Source organism: Panicum virgatum, chromosome 5N (genome assembly GCF_016808335.1).
Source record: "Panicum virgatum strain AP13 chromosome 5N, P.virgatum_v5, whole genome shotgun sequence".
NCBI lineage: Eukaryota > Viridiplantae > Streptophyta > Magnoliopsida > Poales > Poaceae > Panicum > Panicum virgatum.
The window spans coordinates 54,625,841-54,639,502 of record NC_053149.1 but is presented as its reverse complement, the minus strand read 5'-3'; positions in this window follow the sequence as shown (position 1 = coordinate 54,639,502).

The following is a 13,662-nucleotide window of genomic DNA, read 5'->3' as shown; positions in this document are numbered from 1 at the left end:
GAGGAAAGAGTGGAGAAAGAATGACGCCTTCAAGAAGGTTTGCGGTCACCGAGGGCGTCGCCGTCATTGGCCTGCAAGCAGATCATAGACTTTCGCCTTCACCCCGGTCCCACCCCAAAGTTGAAGACATCGCCGGATGCCGCCACCACCCCCACGGGTTCGAAAAGCGGGGATGACCGATGGGACAGCGGCGCCAACCGCACCAAGCGGCAACCGGGCCTGCCACCGAAGCATGCGCAGTATCGCACGCCCCACCACTAGCCGCAGTAGCTACCTCGGCAGGCACCATGACAGCCCCCGCAGGTTGGCGTGGCTCACCACCAAGGTCGCCACCACGTCGGCCACCGACGACAGCAGCAGTGGCTCCCTACCAGACTTTAGCGTGACACCGGATGCCGGTGAAAGGACCTTGGATGTCGCCTAGAGGGGGGTGAATAGGCGTTCAAAAATTTCTACAAAATTTAACACTTAAAAGTACTGTCAACATACAGACCGGTTAGGTAGACCGGTCAGACCGGTCAAAGACTTAACCACAGAAATACAAAAGACAACCGGTCAGACCGGTCCAATGCAGAACCTGCCCGAGATCAGAGTTTCTCCCCTCTTTTGCTCTAGCTCAAATGTAACTTGGTGTAGTGTCTTTGTAGATGATGTCAAGTATATTTCTAGTCCCTGCACACACAAGAACACCACCACCAAGTAGATCGAAGCGGAAGCACAATGTAATAGCTAGAGAAATGAGTAGTGAGGCAAACCACAAAGGAGGCAAAAGGATTTGTTTCCCGAAGTTCAGATTCAACAACGTGAATTCTATGTCTCCGTTGAGGAACTCGTTGGGCTTGAGTCTCTTGCAACTCGATCCCTTGAGTTAGGTCTTTTTCAACCACTTCCTCCTTTCCACTATCTTGATCCTTTCTACCAAGGGGGCAAGATCACGCCCGCACAAACTTGCCGCTGCTCACCACACCGTTGGGAGCTAGCCGGTGACACCTAGCCGTCTAGGAGGCAAACCTCCAAGAGTAACAAATGCAAATCGAATCTTTGATGGAACCAAGAGTGCTCAAGCTATGGTTGCTCTCAGCAGCTCGAAATGCAGCTCTCACAATGGTCACTTTGCTCACACACACTCAATCTCTCAACCCAATCCAAAGATATGTAATCTAGTTAGCACAACTCACAAAGGGTGTTAGGGAGAGCTGGCTGGTCAAGAAAATGCTTCAAGAAGCTCAGAAGAATGCCAAGAACCAGCCACGCTCAAAGGAGAGAGCTGAGGGGTATAAATATCCCACTCCCAAAAACTTGTCGTTGCTCTGTCAGTACAGACCGGTCGGTTTAAATAAACTAGCCGTTGGACTCGGACCGGCCAGACCGGTCCCCCTGACTGGTCAGACCGGTCAGGGCCAGAGAACCCTAAGACCCTGTTTACATGACTCCACTTGATCCATCAAGTTAAGACTTGATCATTCAAGTGTTTCTAAGTTAGTTCTCAGAGGTTTTCTCTCAGGATTCTCACATGGGTTATCTATGAGCACTTTTGACCGAGTAAAATAATCAATGTTGCATCCCTCTTGATAGTACGGCATACCTATACTCAAGATTAAATTTAAAACACATTTCATCCACTTGAGCCTTGAATCATTTCAGCTTTGCCATACTTTGATTTTCTCAAACTTGGGATTCTAACATTGCATGATCTTCTCTTTTGAGTAAATCCATAATTGAGCTAGTGACTTAGAGTCCCAATAATCTTGCAAAACTATCCTTGGATCTTCAAGTCACTCCAATATGATATTTGATGCATTGCATTGCTTCTCATAACAAGGCTTGGATATGATTCTTCGAACACCCCACGGATACTAGCACTTCACCTTAGCAATTCGCACACATGGTGAGTCGTCACTCCACCAAAGCTTGCTTAGTCCCTCGCACTAGTTATCTCGGTTGGTTTCTTCATCACTTACTCTTGTCATGTTGAGTTAAGCTTTGCACACCAACAATGAATTCCATATTCCATTCTCATTTCTTCATTTCTTTGTCTTGCGTTGTAATCATGAATGATAACCATATTTCACGCATTACAAACTTCCATAAATAAGATCAATATATCTTGCTCACAAGTGTATGTCTCATTTTAATTTTATTAACCCATGAAGCCTTGCAATAATGCTTTCAACAATTTTGTACCTCAAATGTGCCAAGCCATATATATAGAAACCACTTGTTGTCATTTGCATGAACACTTATTTCTTGTTTCTCTTCACAACATGCTTGACTTTCACTAGTATTTGCTTTTTGTTTGAATCAATATCACATGAGCTGATAATAATAACTGATTTGCAAATAAATCCCTGCTCGTGACAACTTCAATAATATCGTTAGTTCTTTAATCATGTTGTCATTCAACTCACCAAAACCCATAAGGGTCTAGATGCACTTACAGCCGGCCACTGGGGGCAGCGGTGTGCCCCAGTGCCCAGGCAGGAGGCAGTGACGACAGGTACCCGCCTGGGAATCTCATGCCAAGGAGGAGTAGCGGCATGAACGCCAAGGGATGGTCGGATCCACACAGGGGAGCTCCAGATCCAGCATGGGGGAAGTCGGATCCGATCCCAGCGGCCGACGGCCAGCGGCGATGCAGCCTTCACGACCTCGGTTTGGGGCTCGGAGGAGGAGGGTGAAGGGAAGAGAGAGGCAGGGAGGGGGTAAAGCTGAGCCGGCTTCGGCTCAGCCGCAGGCCACCACTGCTCAGCGCCGGACACCGGAGGCGGCACGAGGCGGGGGTTGGACGGCAGTGCTAGGTTTCACCCCCCCCCCCCGAGTCACCAAGAACAACGACGTACAATTTTCTATATACTCACATGGTCACTTACCAATAGGCAAACATATGCTATCTTTATGTGTATCTGTAGAAAACTAAACAAACATATCTTGAGATTGATAAAGTCACCAAGTACACCTTTTCCTCTTGAACTCCTTCGAGAGAAACTACTGAGCAAACAAATTTTGATATTGATGTAGTCGAAATGTCAGTGCCCGTGTTGAGTCAATCTCAAGTCGGGGTGGGCAGATTTTACTATATGGAACCTAGTCAAATAAGAGACATGCCCAGTTCATGCGTTTCTGGTAAAAAATTTGGTATAGGAGCTAAGAAAATGACACTACGCCGAACTATGATTGTGGTTATGCTGAATGATTAACTGAATTTTGGTGGCAAAACGACGACTGATTCGGACGCCTATGTTTGCTCCGTCAATCAGATATGCTTTTGATCTGCTAATCTTCTGCCTTTGTGGCAGCATAAATGCCGGATTGTCTTGTACAGCATCACGCCGTGACAAATCTGCTAGCTAGCTAGAGGATGCGCGGTAGCGACCAAGAGGCGCGCGAATCTTACCACGACGACAGTGTGTCTCATCGCGAGAAGTTCAGTGAACGCATCACGTACGTCGATCTGATTCAACCGCACGGAGCGGCCTCCACATGGAACTATGGAAGGCATCTGATCTCATCTGATCACGGAGATGTGTCGGCTAGCAGAGCACGAACACTACAGGGTAACTTCCCGTCCGATGCCTTGAATCCTGGGTCATTTGGTTGCACGTTGCTAAGGGGACACGTACGTCGGCGAGGACACCGGCTGATTGAGATTCTTCAAGGCCGTCGAGTCCTGTGAATCTGTACGTTTGGCAGCCATGATTGCAAATTATAGTTTGTGCAATGCGTACAAGAATTTTCTCAAACTTGGGATTCCAACATTGCATGATCTTCTCTTTTGAGCAAATCCATACTTGAGCTAGTGACTTAGAGTCCCAATAATCTTGCAAAACTATCCTTGGATGTTCAAGTTACTCCAATATGATATTTGATGCATTGCATTGCTTCTCACAACAAGGCTTGGATATGATTCTTCGAACACCCCACGGATACTAGCACTTCACCTTAGCAATTCGCACACATGGTGAGTCGTCGCTCCACCAAAGCTTGCTTAGTCCCTCGCACTAGTAATCTCGGTTGGTTTCTTCATCACTTACCCTTGCCATGTTGAGTTAAGCTTTGTACACCAAAAATGAATTCCATATTCCATTCTCATATCTTCATTTTTTTGTCTGGTATTGTAATCATGAATGATAACCATATTTCACGCATTGCAAGCTTCCATAAATAAGACCAATATATCTTGCTCACAAGTGTATGTCTCATTTTAATTTTATTAACCCATGAAGCCTTGCAATAATGCTTTCAACAATTTTGTACCTCAAATGTGCCAAGCCATATATATAGAAACCACTTGTTGTCATTTGCATGAACACTTGTTTCTTGTTTCTCTCCACAACATGCTTGACTTTCACTAGTATTTGCTTTTTGTTTCAATCAATATCACATGAGCTAATAACAATAATTGATTTGCAAATAAATCCCTACTCATGACAACTTCAATAATATCGTTAGTCCTTTAATCATGTTGTCATTCAACTCACCGAAACCCATTAGGGCCTAGATGCACTTACAATCTCTCCCTTTTTGGTGATTGATGACAACCCTGATTAAATCTTACAAATGAATCAAATGATAGCTTTTAAATTCTCAGATTTATCATGAGCTCCCCCTAAATATGTGCTTTGAATTGAATTCAACAATTAAGGCCTCAAATGCCAATTTGCACATATTTAAACAAATAGGAGCTCCCCTAAATCTCAGAATTCATGGGGTGCAAAGAGTGCAAATGTGTCTACAAAAGATACACGTGATGCATATGACAAAAATATTCACTTCATTTCAAAAGAAAAGGAAATTTGGTTTTGTCAGGGCTGACCGGTCAGACCGGTCCACCAGACCGGTCAGACTGGTTTGTCCTGGCAGACACTGAAAACAACAATTCATCATTCAATTTGAGCATCACACTAGCACAAGTTAACTTAGATAAATTTAAAATTTAAAAGGTTCATAACACAGAGTACCACACATTACAAGTCTCAAGTCCACAAACAAGATTAACGAATGAATTATTGCAGTTTCAGAGTTACATAAATGGAGACCGGTCAGACCAGTCCTGCTAAAACAGACACACTCTGAACTGTATTTTTCTTCTACTCTTCTCCTTTTCTCCTGTGCCAAGCTGAAGCTTTAATCCATGTTCTTCTCCCCCTTTGTCATCTATCACCATAAAGGCCCTGGGAGAAGTAGCCTGGCGCCAGTCATTGTCCATTACCCCCATTGCCAGTGGCATCTGAGGGAGTCTGATCACCCCAATCATGTATACCTATCCAGAGGTTTGAGGTCAGATATGCATTTTCAGGTAGAGTTGTGGCCTCAAGTGAAGTGGTAGATGTGTCAAGTGAAGAATTTAAGCAAGTTGCAATGCTTGACATACCAGGTTGAGAGCCAAAAATGGAGGTAGTTGTGGATTGAGCAAAGATCTCTGCTACTGAGGGATGAGAAGCTTCTGACTAAGATGTGTGTAGTGGTGCCATAGTGGAAGTCCCTGGAGCTCCAAAAGTATCAAATCCATAAACTGAAGGAGGAGGAGGTGGGAATGGAGCTGACTCGGCGGGTCCTGCTGCTCCATAAGACGTGAATGATCCAAAGACCCCCTCTCCAGGTGAAGGAGTAGAAGATGTAGCCCCAACATCTGGATAAAAGTAGTGTCCATACTCCTCAAAATATCCAGCATTCATATAGCCCTACATCCTTGCATCTACTGAGGGAATCTCAACCTCAGGAGGTGAAGGAGAAATGGGTGAGCGAGACGGCTGAAGATTCATCGCATTGTGCATCAACTTGATGGAATCTCTCTCTTTCTTACTAGCCCTCCACTGCCTCTGTTGCTCAACCTCAACATCTCTCTGGCTCTTGCACATGCCAACAAACAAATTGATGAGTTTCTTGATTGGAGATGAGGGCTTGTTCCTGCTGCTGTGCTGCCTCTGGGCCGACCAGTCAGACCGGTCGCCTACACCGATCAGACCGGTCCCAGTCTGTGCAGCAGGAGAGTGCTACTGTGGCTGCTCTTCCTCTTCCTCTTCTTCTCCAATTTCTTCCTCATTCTCTGAATATCTGTGGGGTGAAGACTGTCTTCTATGCTTGGGCACCTTAGGACGGATGGGCTCATGCTTTACATCGGTTTGAAACTTAGTTTTAGTGGCCTTTTCAATTAACTCCATCAAGTAAGTTGCATAGGCATAGATCTTTTGGGGATTTTCAGATATATACTTGATTTCCTCCCAAATATAATCAGCCACACAAAATTCCTCTCCCCCAGGCCTCAATCTAGCAAGCAGGTTCTTTGCATGAAGGGATATATCACTTGGATTCCCTCCTCTTTGAGAAATGGTCTTCCTAAGAAACCGGTCCATGATGGAATAGTAGGTGTACATCCCGGTTACCTTTCCTGCATTCCCCACTTCATTTTTTGAATACATGAATCTCATTTCCTCATTTGGAAGCACGGGCTGAAGGTGGATCTTGGGCCTATTTCCATCATTTCTGTCAACCCAAGTACCCGAATGAACTGAGTGAATTTGGCTTTGTAGTAGCTTCCTTCAGTCATCCAGAAAATAGCTCTCTCATCTCCTATGTATCCAAAGTAGACAGTGGCATAAAACTCAGCAATAACCTCCTTGTTCCAATTCTTCTAAAATCCCATGAGTGTCTTGATGTTTTTGTTCTCACATTCACTCATGATCTCCTGAAATAGGGGGTCATTGGCCCTCTCCATGCTGTTCCAATCAACTCACTATGCATCAACTGCAATCTTCCTATCTCTAATGATGACTGACTCATAAAAGTCCTATTGTTCCTTGGTATGAAATCTGGGGTCAGTTGAGGTCCTCTCCAAAGGATATGGATCAATCTTCCCCCACCTCTTAACCTCTCTAGTCATCCCACTGGCTGAATAATCAACACATCTACCACGCCCAAATCTTAAGGGATCTCTAATGGTGGGAAAACCGAGCTCCTCCTGATGCCTTTCATCTTCCTCATCCTCCTCATCACCTCCTCCTGCAGCCTCTTCATCCTCACTGCTGTTCTCCTGAACAGGTGCCTTGCCATGCCTTGGCTCAATCCTGAAAAGTGAATCCTCCACATCATCCTCATCACTGGATGTGGTGCCACCACTGTCTCTAGCAACATAATCTGTTGCCCTCTTTTGCCTTGGCCTCAAAGTCCTCCCACTGGTCACATTTGGGTGACTAGAACCACCCTCATCTGCATCTGCCATGTGTACATCACTAGTTGAATCATAGTGGCGCTTTGTTCTCCTCTCATATTGCTTAGGCATCCTGCTGATGTTCCTGAGTTCAAAAGATACTGATATAAGACCATAGGAATAGATTGTGTTTGGATAGAGTCATTTAGGAACAATATTGAAGCAATTGGGTATGTTCCGGTCAGACCGGTTGCACCCAGAACTGAGCCAATGGCTCCAATAGCAATCTACTATCAAGATATGATCAAGAATAACTTTTATGAGATAAGGAACAATCCTAGGATAAGATATATTGAATAATTTGCACAAAATCATGACTTAGGGTTCCACTGGGCAGACCGGGCAGACCGGTCGGTGCGACCGGTCAGACCGGTCGACCCAGTCCAACCCTAGATTGTGAATGTGTCCAAAATATCCAACGAAATTGTAAGATCTTCTAGGAACAAGTTCTATGATGTAGCAGGAAATGTTCTACTAGAGGGATTTTGAATCTATGGTCTAGAAACGTAGATCGATGAGAAACAAGCCATAGGGTACCTTTTGAACGGGATTTCGAAGAAGAAATCGAAGGACCAGCTTGGGAGGTCGGTCAAGCCGGTGATGTGCACCAAATCCCCCAAAGGAAACTCCTTTTTCTTGGTTGAATCCTCAAATCACCAATGGGGGTGACCTTGTGCGCGTGGGAGGAGAGGAGGACGAAGGGGTGTCGGTGGAGGGATGAGTGAGAAGAATCTTTACTGTTTTACCCATGAGGAGGGTAAAAGAGGTAACTGCCATGCTTGACCGGTCGGGCAGACCGGTCCGACCGGTCGGCCTCTAGCAACTAGAAATTGAAGTCCAAGAGCTGTTTCTCTTAGAAGAATTTTAGGGATAAAAATTGGGCTAGGAAACTTGATAGATATAGATGATAAACCCAAGATTCCAAGCTTTTCTTGATACTTCCAAGAGAACAGAAGAGATAGATTTGGATTTTATGGACCTGAGTTAATTTCACCATTTGTGACTAGCCAACAATTAATCAAGGAAAACTATAGTCACAAGTGGCTCAATTGGGCCACAAAGACCAAGAATCAAATTCTATCCTATACACTCACACTTCCTATCATTCTAGTGGAATTTTGAAACATGACTATCCTATGTCACACAAGACACATAAATGCACACACTAGTAAGATGAAGTGGCCTAGATGCACAAAGGTAAAAACTTGAGTTTACGAAACACACCTTTGCCATTTAGATAAGCATTGTGCAATATTTATCATTAGTTCCAATTTTCTTTGCTCTCAATGGATTTTATAATTATTGCAACAAGAGAGTAGACAAAGTTAATTGCACACGCTGTGTCGGTACCCTGTAGCAGGGATACCCACTCCTACTGCAGCAAGGCAGGACTCGCGTAGTCATCCGTATCTACGCCATAAGGGGTGGAGCAGCCGGCCCCCACGGGTCAGGCTCTTACCTCACCGGGCCACAGCCTCGGACCCACTCCCCGCTCTGGGATGGGTCCGGTGACGCCACGTGTCCCTGAGGAGGGGAAGCTCCTAGCCAACAGCCGAGGGCGCAGACGGTAGGTGTCCGGGACCTCCCCGCGTCCGTCCGGACCTCCCACGCGCGTAGAACCAACATACCGCCGGGGCGGGGTCTGGGGATGCCACGTGTCCCACAGGCACAGGCGCGGGCGCGAGTCTTCCGATGGAAGACTCGCCCACCCACCGCATTCAATGCGGATGGTTGAGGCGTGCTCTGCCGCCGCGGCACGTGGGGCAGCCTTTATCAGGCCTCACTGTAGACCGCATATTACCAAGGTTTACAGAGCAGCCGCATGCGCCGCATCCGCGCAGAGCCCGTCTGCTGCATTAAATGGATACGACGACACGACACCTTTTCATCATACCGCATGCGCCACAAGCTACATGGCCCGTTCGGCTACGCTGCAGGCAATGCCGCAAGCTACACCCTGGCGTTGTTTCGACAAGACAGGGCATGGATATGCTGGATGGAGGATTCCCACGGGCAGAGCAATGAAATCCAGGAATGAGATCTCCTTCGCCTGCAACGCCATAATGTCTGAACAGTATTTCATTTTATACTACATCGTTGGGCCCACCTGTCGGGGACCCAACGGCCATGTACGCGCCTCCCTTGAGATATAAAAGGGAGGCGCTCGCTGCACACCACAGACTCTCTGGAGACTCAGCACTAGACACGCCAAGACTCTCAACCTCTTGAGAGCGCAAGCAATATAACACATAGTGGACGTAGGGTTTTACGCTCCGGCGGCCCGAACCACTCTAAACCTACTGTGTTCATTGAGTTCTTCCTCTGAGATTGGGCTAATCCTAGCTAACCCCCAAGTACTCACCCTCTGGGCTTAGGCGGGTGCATTACGCCACCCGGTTATGGGTTTGACCACCACGACACGCTGCTAGTTTCACTTTAGTGATCCTTTTAGTGTGGAGGGGTTTTAGATCATTAAAGACGAAACCTCACGATATAGGATAAATTCCTTAATTATTAGTGCATATGTAAAGATATGTGGAAGACAAGTTCATATACACTTACTTGGTCACAAAAGACCAACTCAAGGAATTTAAACTACATTATGGAGAGTAGCTATGCATGAGTTAGCAACACAAGTATTGAAATGAAATGATCATGTTACCATTCTATTCCTTTAGCACAACATAGCATACTCCTTCTTGAGAGTTTTCTATCTCTCTTCAATGAGACTGCAAATTTACTAGAAGAAAGTATGAGTCCCAAGAGTGACACAAATTTGAGAATGAGCTCCCCCTTAATTAGTGCTTAAGATTTTGAATATCTTAGATAGGAAACACTTTATTCGATAAGGAATATGAGGAGACTCATTTATAAATTTGGTCAAAGCACACAAATAATTTACAAGTATTGAAATTGTGCTTGTAATACTTACTGTCACTTTTATGTACCCAAATTTGTGCTTTAAGTGAGAGAGTTCTTCAAATAGAAATCCATAGCAACATTTCTTACTTCAAGATGCTCAGGTGAACTGCTCAGGGCCAGACCGGTCAGACCGGTCCTCCGGTGAATGACCAGATCATCCGGACTTGCTCAGTGCTGAAAAACACTATTTGCTCGGATCATCCGGGGTAGCTCAGGATGATCCGACCCTGTGCAGAGAGATAGTGCTAAAGAAGTGTCTCTCACGTATGTCATCTCAAATGAGGTATTGCTTCTGAGATTCTGTCTTGTTGAAAGCAAATGACATGTCCTTTATTTTTTGCATTTCATCGTAGAACAAACTCTCTACTAGAGAGACATTAAAAGCATCATATGGCACATAGAGATTTAATGACATGAAAATGAACCTAAGTCACTTTCAAATGTATCACAACTAGAGTAGTGATACACTTTTGTTTATGAAAAACTTAAAGTGACTCAAGTGTGATAGTTAGCACGAGATACCGAGATGCCATTAGAGTTGAGATATGCAAATTAGCTTCACACTTGGTTGTATCTTAACTTATGTCATTTTTTGCCACAAACCAAGTCTCCAATGCATCTTCATTGTCCTACAAGCTCAGCAAGTACCTTTTGGTACCCAAACCTTGTTGGGTCCGCTCAAGTTAGCCACAAGATGCTTAGGAACCCAAATGGCCCTTATGCTAGTTCGAGGAGATTCAATCACTCTAATAGCACAAGTACCTGTTTGGTCCTTACTAAGCTTAGTGAAATCATAATGGACAAAGTTTGAGTTGGGTGATTTACCTTTGGGACAATCTTTACCCAAATATCCCATTTCTCTACATGTGTAGCAAGTGCGATGTTTAGTTTTGCTTGACTCATAATTATCCTTGACATTCTGCACTTGCTTCACTTTGGACTTTACCCATGTGTTACAGTCTTGATTGCGCTTGTAGGAGTGAGATTGGGCTTTCTGGGCTCCAACCGGTCTGACCGGTCTAGGGTGACCGGTCTGACTGGTTGGGTCAGACCTGATCTCATTTTGTTGGATAGGGCATGCTGCAATGAGGTGATCCTTTTCTTTGCATCTGAAGCATACCCTAGAGCATGTTGCTTTTCTTTTCTTGAAAGCTTTGTCTTGTTCTTGGATTTCATGTTTGACATTTTGACTTGAACAAGACTTTTTTCTTTTGCTTGATCTTGTTGAGGAGCAAAGATAGAGGAGTTTGAGCCCTTCTCAAGCTTCTTCACCATGTTATCACGATTATCTTGAGAAGGTTGCACTTGACCCTTGCTCTTCAACTTGATCATTTCAATTTGTAGTGACACATGTGAATCCATGAAAGGACCTTAAGATGCCTAGAGGGGGGGGGGGTGAATAGGCAATCTGCAACTTAAAGACACTTAAAAATTGTCAGACGCAGACTCAGCCCGGATACTCCGGGTATAAGCCCGGATACTCCGGGTTTTGTGGTCCGGAGTATCCGGAGCTATAACCAGAGTCTCCGGGTATGAACAAACTGAAAAGAAACTGCAGGAATCTATGTATGAAAAGTAGATCGAGCTAAAGTACGAGTACCAGGGGTTCCTTAAGGTTGATATCCAACAAACAAAACTCACTAGAAACTCGTGAGTGAGTAGATCAAGCTCAAACCCTAGAAAAGAAGTCTCACAAGCAAATAGCAATGAAATCAAGTAATTTAACACGAAAGTGACAAGGATTTGTTTCCCGAAGTTCACACCCGAAGGTGCTACATCTCCATTGAAAAAGGATTCGAGAGACGGTGCTCAAGAACCCCTATGCTCCTCTCCCAAGGGCGAGATCACCTCTCAAGCCCAAGGTCACTTACTATGGATTCCTCGGCGAGGAATGGAGCTTACAAACTTCTTGTGCAGCTCACAACCTTGATTGAGCAGTCACAAGCACGCCTAGCCATCTAGGAGCACAAGGCTCCAAGAGTAACAAACTTGAATCCGCGGGCTTGACCAAAACCAAGTGCTCAAGAGGTGGGAATGAGGCTCACTAGCACGAATCCTTGCTCTTGCTTGCTTCTCACTCAAATCCCTCAAAGGAATCACTCAAGAATGAAGAGAGGGGAGTGAGGGAGCTCTCTTTTGGCTTTAGGAGGGAATGGCAAGAGAGAGTGAACTGAAGGAGGGGAGGGAGTATTTATACCCCTTGATCCAAAAATAGCTGTTGGGCAAACAGTCACCCGGAGACTCCGGGTATATGCCCGGAGACTCCGGGCAACCCTAATTTTTCAGCCCGAGAACAGCACCCGGACACTCCGGGCAATGGGGTCCGGAGTATCCGGCACTATACCTAGAGAATCCGGATTAGGCAGGATGAAAGCTCATGTTTTGCTCTTTTGAGTGTATTTTATGGCTCACAAGTGTTTGTCTAGGTTCTCTTGAGCATAAGATTTAAATCAAAACCCTTGAATCAAGTCCCTCTTTATAGTACGGCGTCCCTATACTCAAAATTCAAATATAAAATCTAATATCATGAGTACACTTAAACACCGCCTTTTCATTTCCTTTTTGGGGGCCATACGTCATCATTTGATTCACCTATACATATTCATCACCTGCACACATGCTCAATTACACAATTAAATATACATGTGTTTTGTCATTATTCACCAAAACCCACTTAGGGGCCTAGATCACTTTCAATCCACAAGCATCTCATAGGACTTTTCAAGTTCCAAATGAGTTCTTTGTAGAGCCACATGCTCACTAGTGGGCTTTTCAACTTGAGCTTTGAGTATTTGATTTTCTTTCTCCAATGATGCTACACTAATAGATGAGTTAGTAGCATTAGCATAATCATTGAACAATTCATGATACCTTTGAGCCAAGGAAGCTTGTTCTTGTTTGATCATTTCAAGTTCTTGAGTTAGAGCCTTGATGACTTTAACTTGAAATTCATCTTCCTTGGTCATTTCATTGATTTTGGCAATCAAACACTTGTTATCAACATCACTGAAAGATGCTGACATTTCTGAAGCTTGTGCTTGTCTTGATAGCCTTCGGGAGCATTTCTTGCTCGTCTTCTTTTGGTTCCTGGTCAGACCGGTCTGACCGGTCACATGGACCGGTCTGACCGGTTCCAACTAGGAACCCGCAGACTCTTTTGATTCTGCTCCTTGTTCTTCGGAAGGAATCACATGAGGATGAGAGAGTGTTGCTGTTGTAGTACACTCCTCTAGTGACTCCTCTTCTTCTTCTTGATCTTCATTGTCATCATCTTCTTCACAAATCGCTTCAATGAACTTCCAAAGATGATGGGCATCAAATCGTGTCTCTTTCAACTTATCAACTTGTCATTATTCACCAAAACCCACTTAGGGGCCTAGATCACTTTCAATCTCCCCCTTTTTGGTGATTGATGACAACCCACATGTAGCTCATTTGATTAACATAAAACAATAAACATCTAGCATATAAGAGCTCCCCCTTAATGTATGCCATGAACTTTGAATTTCAATTTTGACTCAACATGTCAACAA